The sequence below is a fragment of the Athene cunicularia genome (assembly GCF_003259725.1).
Source record: "Athene cunicularia isolate RWA chromosome 2 unlocalized genomic scaffold, athCun1 chr2_part1, whole genome shotgun sequence".
NCBI classification, from domain to species: Eukaryota; Metazoa; Chordata; class Aves; order Strigiformes; family Strigidae; genus Athene; species Athene cunicularia.
This window is the reverse complement of record NW_020799095.1, coordinates 83,208,407-83,216,336: the sequence shown is the minus strand read 5'-3', so window position 1 is coordinate 83,216,336 and position 7,930 is coordinate 83,208,407.

Sequence of the window (7,930 nt, the reverse complement as noted above, 5' to 3'; positions counted from 1 at the left end):
AAGGAAGGAAGGAAGGAAGGAAGGAAGGAAGGAAGGAAGGAAGGAAGGAAGGAGAGTAATTTAGAAGAAATATTTTTTTCTTAGGGCATTTAGACATTGCCGAGCTATCCAAACTGCCTGCACGTGAAGGATTTAATACTGTTTTTCTCAGCATCTGCCGATCAGGTCACGTGCAGCATTTCATTCTGCACTGGTAAAAGAAATCCAGATTCTAGCAAGCTCTTATTTCATTATCAAAACCAACATCACAAGCGGCTCTGGGTTTCTAGCATTGGCCCTTTCGAGTCCATTATAACCACAACAAGCGGGGCAAAGCCATTTATGTGCAGCTTGACAGGGGAAGGAGTGAGTCACAGCAACTGTATGCTACAATACCATATCACAGCAACAAAATTAGATGAGTAATCTTGGAGCTTGCCTTCAGGCAGCTGTCTGGCTGATCTCACAGATCTCACTGCAACAAAATGTCAATGTTTTAATACCTTTGACATTTCTTTAGCTTCAAGGGGCAATGAAACTTTCTTGGCTACTTACTAAGAGGTGATTATATCAGGAAAAGCAGCTAATTCTTCTTATCTGAAGAGACAATACTGGAAATAATCTTTTTTTCATTGAATGTAAAACTAACCAGCATCAAATAAAATCCTGGTTAATTAACTAAAGTCATAAAACAACCCTCAATAGATTTAGTTTCAAGTAGCAACTAAATAGATTTAATGCCTAGGAACCATCCAAACACCTCAGGTGGATCCTGCCTTTTCTGTTCCTCCAGAAATGTATGTTCAAGAAAAGGTTGTAAGGCACAAGGCAGAACAAGACAATGCTCAAGGCTTAGAAATCTTACTACAGCTCACAAGAGGGTATATGCCAGATGCCTGCTTCCATAAGCTGTCAGAGCTCTATTCAGCTGGTGGCCTGCAAAAATACCTTCTAAGAAATGGGAGCAAGTAGAGCCTGGTGGAAATTAGCATGTTTCATCAAGTTTCTGAAGGGCTAAGGTAGAGGATTATGCTGCCAAGTAAAGGAAGATGATGCCTGTGATTTAGACCTACTTGGAAAAGATTACATTAAGTTTGTAGATAGCTATGGTGATGCAGATGCTCCTTTCCTGTAAAAGGTAGATGCTGCTTTGTACTCATACAGATCTGTATACAGACAGACCAGATAGATATACAACACAGACAGTATTTTTAGTGAGCTTCAAGGTGCAACCTTGCTCTTTGAAGCAGGCAGCAACCTCAGAATACAGTTGTCCAACATACATTCTCCTGCCCAAACAGGGCAGCTACACCAGGACAAAGTTATTGTGACTCCTGCAAGACAGTGAAGTTGAAAACATTTGAAGCTAGCCTTGCAAAGCACGGTAGGGCCGAGGAGGTTGCAGAAGAACCAGACTGTACAGATGGGTGGCTGAGTGGGGATGGTCCACCTCATCAAGCAGATGGTTGGTTGTGCTGCTGCTCCAGCACTGCTCAGTTCAGGTAAGGGAATGTTTGATTGCTTTGGGCACCATGAGAGTGTAAGATGTACTGCTCAAAGCATCACGGAGAACGTGGGGCATTTTCAAAGCTATTTTTACATTTTCTGCACTGTGACAAAAGACTTTTTGTAGAAGCTGATCAACCAAGTCCCAGGGTCAAACCAACGTAGCTGAGTTAGTACACAGCTGTGCTATAAACCAGATGTAGCACTGCACTGATATATCTGATATACTGCCTTATATATTCCTTCTTCTGGATCTGCCAGTTCAATCAGTCAGGGAAGAAAGATGGATTTACAGCTGTCATGATTTAAACCCAGCCAGCAACTAAGCACCACACAGCCACTTGCTCACTCCCCTCTGGTGGCATAAGGGAGTGAATCGGAAGGGTAAAAGTGAGAAGACTCGTGGGTTGAGATAAAGACAGTTTAATAGGGAAAGAAAAATCCCCATGTCCAAGCAAAACCAAACCAAGGGATTCATTCACCATGTCCCATGGGTGGGCAGGTGCTCAGCCATCTCCAGGACAGCAGGGCTTCATCACGTGTAACAGTGACTTGGGAAGACAAACGCCATCACTCCAAACGTCTGCACCTTCCTCCTTCTTCCCCCAGGTCTATATGCTGAGCATGATGTCATATGGTCTGGGATATCCCTTTGGTCAGTTGGGGTCAGCTGTCCCAGCTGTGTCCTCTCCCAACTTCTTGTGCACCCCCAGCCTACTCACTGGTGGGGTGGGGGGAGAAGCAGAAAAAGCCTTGATGCTGTGTAAGCTCTGCTCAGCAGTAACTAAAACATCCCTGTGTTATCAACACTGTTATCAGCACAAATCCAAAACATAGCCCCGTACTAGCTACTGTGAAGAAAATTAGCTCTATCCCAGCCAAAACCAGCACAACAGCAGAGGCGTTACCTAAAAGTCTGTGGAGGCAAAGCAATAGGAGCTTGATGAGCAAATGACCCTGCAACCTCTTCAAGTCTAGTAACATCAACAGGGTATGTCCTCAGCTTCACCACAGCTGTCCCACTAAACTGCTTCTCAGCTTGTGAGAAATGCTGTTTCACACTGGCAAAGCTCTGTCAGATGGTGATATATTCCCTGCCCGGGGTTAGTTTTCTTAGCTAGAAGGCTTAGCACTGTGTGGGAGGTTCAGTGAGGTTTCACGCATGTCCCATATGCTGCTCTTCCTCTGTAACCACACAGGTCTGCAAATTGGGCTGAAAATAAAGTGAACAGCAACCCTTGTCCTGCTAAGGACTGCCTATTTCCATTCAGATGCCATGTTTCCATGTGAAGCAGCCCTGCTACAGCTGTTCTGTAAGGGCTTCTCTGGCCCTATTAATTTTTCTCTTGTTCTTAACCATTGTGAACTAAATAGTCAACAGCTATTTTGGAGGGAAGAGGAGACCCCTGTGGCAGGCAGGACGTTGCAGCCCTAATTGAGGAAAGGAGGGAGGTGTGTTGGTAGTCCTCTCTGGCTCCTGAAGCATCATCTTCCCTTTTTGGTACTCACTTAAAGGCTTTGCTGAATACAGGTGCACGGCAATATTCTGGCTGCTTTGCTTTCTGCAGACTATATAGGCTCCTTTAAAATGGCTTGCTTCCAAAAACACACACACACACACACAAAGTGTGTTTTATACATGAATTAGCATTGTTATCTACAGCATCTTTTGAGATCCCAGGAAATTTGTGAGAAGAAAAATTTTGCTTTTAGATTGTCTCACTATTGCTTATGGTCATAAAATTAAACATTTGGGAAGCCAAAAAGTAGGATTTCTACCCTTTTCATTGAAATGTGAATGCAACAGTTCACTCCAAGTTAAAATGTGAGCAATGGAATAGATTAAATGAATCTTCTCTCAAAGATAACTTTCAATGAAGATGTGATTCTCTGAAAAAAAAAACCAAACCAAAATGTTTTTACTTGTTTTTATAAAAAATTTCAAAAAGAAAAATAAATTACATTTTGTATCACTTTCTCTTTAATGTGATTGAATAGGGGGATGTTTTTAATTAAGACAAAAATCTCCATGTTAATAGTCTTGATTAAAGGGGCTTTTAAATAGTTTATCTGCCTGGCTACGTTCCATCCTAAAGCTCTGCAGAGGAAGATGTCTTTCATGTTGAATTTAAATGCTTATTATCCCTTTGAACTCTGCCAGTCCACTTATTTGAAATATTATTCCTCCCTTCTAGCCTGTGGAGTCAGCTCACCGAGAGATTTTGGTAATGTCACTCTCTGGGGAACTCTGCTGGCGGATATGATCCTTGAGCTAAAAGCTGGGGGTAGTATTTCAAAGCTCGCTGTGATCTGCTGCCTCATTTCAGTGCCAGCCCTACAGCAGGGACCCATGACATCCATGCGGACGCATCACCTGGGACAATGAAGCCTTGATGTCATCCGTGGGCCTCCTATGACAATAACCACTGATAACATAAATAGTGATCTCGGTTAAAGACTGCTTTACCCCCATGGTACCTATTGAGGAGAAATATGGGGGAGGGAAAAGTGAGGCAGAATGGAGAGGTTCCTGAAAAAATGCTGTTAGATATGAATGTGAGTAGTAACAGGAAAAGAGGAGGGGTTTTTATAATCCTCCTTTTTTGTTTTTTTTACTGATGGCTACTGTAAATGTCTTCATTTTCTACTTTCTTCTATCATGTGCTGAAAGCAAAGCACTGTGCAACTGGGGTCACTATACAACTGCATCCAGAAGAGCTCTCCTTTTATGCACCTGCAATACAGTTCAGGCATCTGACAATGTCAGGTTAGGTGAGCAGCTCACCTGAAGGACACACAGCTGTACGAATATGGACTGCAGGTGCTTGTGTGTGCTAGGAAACCAGCTGGCCTGCTCACCCACCACACCAGAGAAAGCAATGAACCTGGTCAGGGCTAATGAATGATATGATCCTCTGTGACTGAACTGTTCCTCTCCTGCCCGGTCACGGGGTTTGTGGGACTAATCCATAAACAGGGGTTGACATGAGCAAATGGGAATTGTTATTCCAGAGCACACAAAGCCAAAGGTTCGGTCCCCTGTGCAGCCCCTGAATGCTCATCATATTTGCTCCTCCTGAAAAGTGGAGAAGTGAAAGCACTCAACAAATGGATCGAAATGCTCGCGCTCTTGTCTATGCAAGTGTTAGGTAGCAAAGGTTTCACTGTATGTTTCTTATGCTAGAAGGGTCCACGCTTTGCTATTTCTGCTGTCTGAGCTGCACACCTGATGAGCTGGAGCAGGCACAGCCATGTGAGCTGCTGCCTCTCATGGTCGTGTGAAGCCAGAGGAAGAAGGTCTCCTGCCTGTCGATGCCTGATCAGGGGTTGGGGGCATTTTCAGGGGAAGAACAGCCAGGACTGAAGAGGAAATTTTTGGGGATAAGAGAAGGTGCTGAAGGTTTACAGAGAACACCCATCATCCATTCAGACCCTCTGCAGCCCCGTCTTGGGGTCAGGTACCTGTCAAACCCTCCAGTACAGGAACAGTTAGAAGGAAAGCAGCACAAAGAGATGAGACTTCTGACGACAAAAGAAAACCAATGAAGAAAAGTGGTATGGACACAAATTGTTCAAAAAAGGGAGCACCAGAAATGTTTATTTTTGTGTTCCTGCCTATACACTTGTTAAGCTAGCACCTGTTGGCACAGCCTGTGTTGTCCATGTGAGCATCCCTCAGGCCTGTGGCCAGCTGTCCTGCTCAGTGTTTTACATGCAGCACCTGTTACAGTGTTCTGTGAAATGGGGCAGGATGACTCCTCTCTGTTAAAACTATGGTGTTGTGGAAGAGCTGAAAGAGCTCCCTTCTCCCCCCGAAGCTGAAATACCAATACTGCCTTTCAAGCCTACACAGTTGAGAAATGCAAAATGCTACTGGGTCCCTTTTTTAACGTAACCAGAAAAGTAAAGCAAAATAGCCTTCTGCTAAGAAATTGTGACTTTGCTTAGCTGTAGTTCTGAAAGTCGATTTCATAACAGTGAGACCACAACTGGAAGGATGCATGCAAGTTTTTAGAAGTGGTTATATATGCTTTTGACAGTTGCCCCCAAAGTAGAGCTCAAATAGAAAAGAGAAGATAAAAATAAACATTGCTCAACCCTTTCATTGATTGCAGGCTGTCAAACAGGACAGGTGCTGTGGAAAAACTCATGTGTGATTGTGTCATTACAAGTTGAGTCATCATGCGAGGGCAGAGAGCTGGGTGGAGGGGCTGGGGCAACTGTGGGCAACCCTAACTTCAGTACTGACAGCTTTTCAGAGAAGAGCTGGTCAGAAGCAGGGGTTTCTTGTGTTTTGAGAATTTCATTCGACCTGGGAATGAAAAGCACGTATTTCCTGTGGACAAAACTAAGCAAAGTATCCAAACTTGGCTTGCTGCTGCTGCTGCTAAACTCTTTGGATAATGGCAAACAAAATAAATATGAACATAATAAGAACAGTATGATGTTTGAGCAAAATAGTAGAATCAAACGAGCGCTAATTCCCTAAAGAAAATAGGTAAACTGAAACCTTATTCTTGACTTTCACTTTGAAAATATTACCAATATTGATGCTTCACTACAAATGAGAGTTCTGATGAGTTTGGGTTTTTTGCTTTGTGTTGTTTTAGCAACTAAATGCTGAAACATTTAATGAGAAGAAGCATTGTCTACTATGGATGAAAAAAGCCAGTCACACAGCACTCTCCACCCAGGACATCTCTCTCCAGCATGTGTCCAGGGTACAAAAGGGCTAAGGGAGTGGGAAAACTGATCTCTCTCAGGCATGTCCAGAATAAAACTCAGAAGGCAGATTTAAAGGGTCTACCTCATGCAGCAAATACCAGCTTAACTGCTTTTTCTACGTTTGGGTTCAGGGTTTGTTCACGTCTACTTGTGTGTAGAAAAAGGGCCTTGGCCCAGCATGGCCTGAGCTTGGTAAAGCTGTTGGGTGCCAGCACAGTAACCCTGTGACTGCCTGTGAGGAGTGGTGCGCAAGCCTCAGCTGAACGTTTTGTCGGTCTCCGCTGCTACATATTGGGGGTGTTGACATATGCAAATATTTTACAGTGGCAGGGAGAGGGCTCTGTGCACGTGTGGGAGAACTGGTGGTCAGAACAGGGGAGTTTGGATTTCTCTCCAAGCACCAGACTGATGGCTGGATTTTTTCCCCGTTTTCTTTTTCCCCCATTGATGAGCAGTGTTTTCACTAAATGCTTAAAGACTGTTTTCCTGTCTCAAATTGGCATAGCAACAGCATCAGAACAAAACTCAAAAACATCGACTTAATGACATACTGAAATGGCTTCAGAATTCATAATACGCTCTCATTTATCTGAAGTGTAAGGGAAGGGTTTATTGCATGGCATACACCTTAGGCTGTTGGAAACCTTTCCTCTGTGCACATGCTGACTGCCAAATGATGATAAGCAGTTAAATACTCGTCCTTTAATTAGGTTTATCTTTATAAACATCTGTATGAAAAACACTGAAGTAACCTTAGGATATATTATGTAACTGCACAGCAGAAACAAGAAAACATAAGTTTAGTGTTATTTGTTGCTGGTGAAGATCTTGACAAGAAAGTTCCAACCATTTATCAACACTACAATCTTTTTGCTTAGTAGAAACAAGGGATGTAACTGTGATTAGAAATCCTCTCTCAAGGATGCAACTTCTCCCCTAACAATCCTCAAATACGATGCTTTTATCCCCACACTAACCAGTAGAAGAGTTTTTAAATCTTGGCCATTACACAATGTTTTTTTTCTGTTCCATGACACTGTGTTTTATAAAACACTCCTGTATTCCAACATCTCTGGATAAATAAACCACGTTGAACTGTGACTTCATTGGCATCGTGAGAAGTAAACCTGACTTTGCTAATTTAAATATTAGTAACAACTTAAGTAAATGTAGCTATTAAAAATGTCTTTTTTTAAAAAAAAAAAATCCAAATAAACTTAGTTTACAAGCATTTCAAAACATGACATCCAAGCTCTCTGAAGCTGCCTGCTGTTACACCATTAGCAGATGCATGGGATCTTTTCTACACGGGGGTAAAGCGGTTTATGCTTAGTTCACCCCCGCATCCAAGGTTCAAAGCCTCTTGTTGCCCCTCGTGGGTGTTAACAAAGCCTGCAGTGAGGCTTTTGAGAGGCTTAACTCTTCTCCATTAGCCTACCTCCCTTTGGTACCCAAAGCCTCGAGACAAGAGCCGGAGGTGCGGCTGTCGGTGCCCCCCGGGCTGGGTAACTCACCCCGCCGCCCCAGAAGCCTTCACCTCGCTACTGCCGAAACACGGGGAAGCCCCGGCCCCTGCAGTCCCACGCGTGTTTTCCAGCCGCTCGAGTGCTCGCCTTGCTCGGTCGCTTCCCCCCGTGGCTGGCGGCTCTCGGGAGCGATTTGACCCGTAACTCGGCGGCAGTGGGGGGGGGCAGCTGCCCCGGAACCGCTGTAAGGGCTC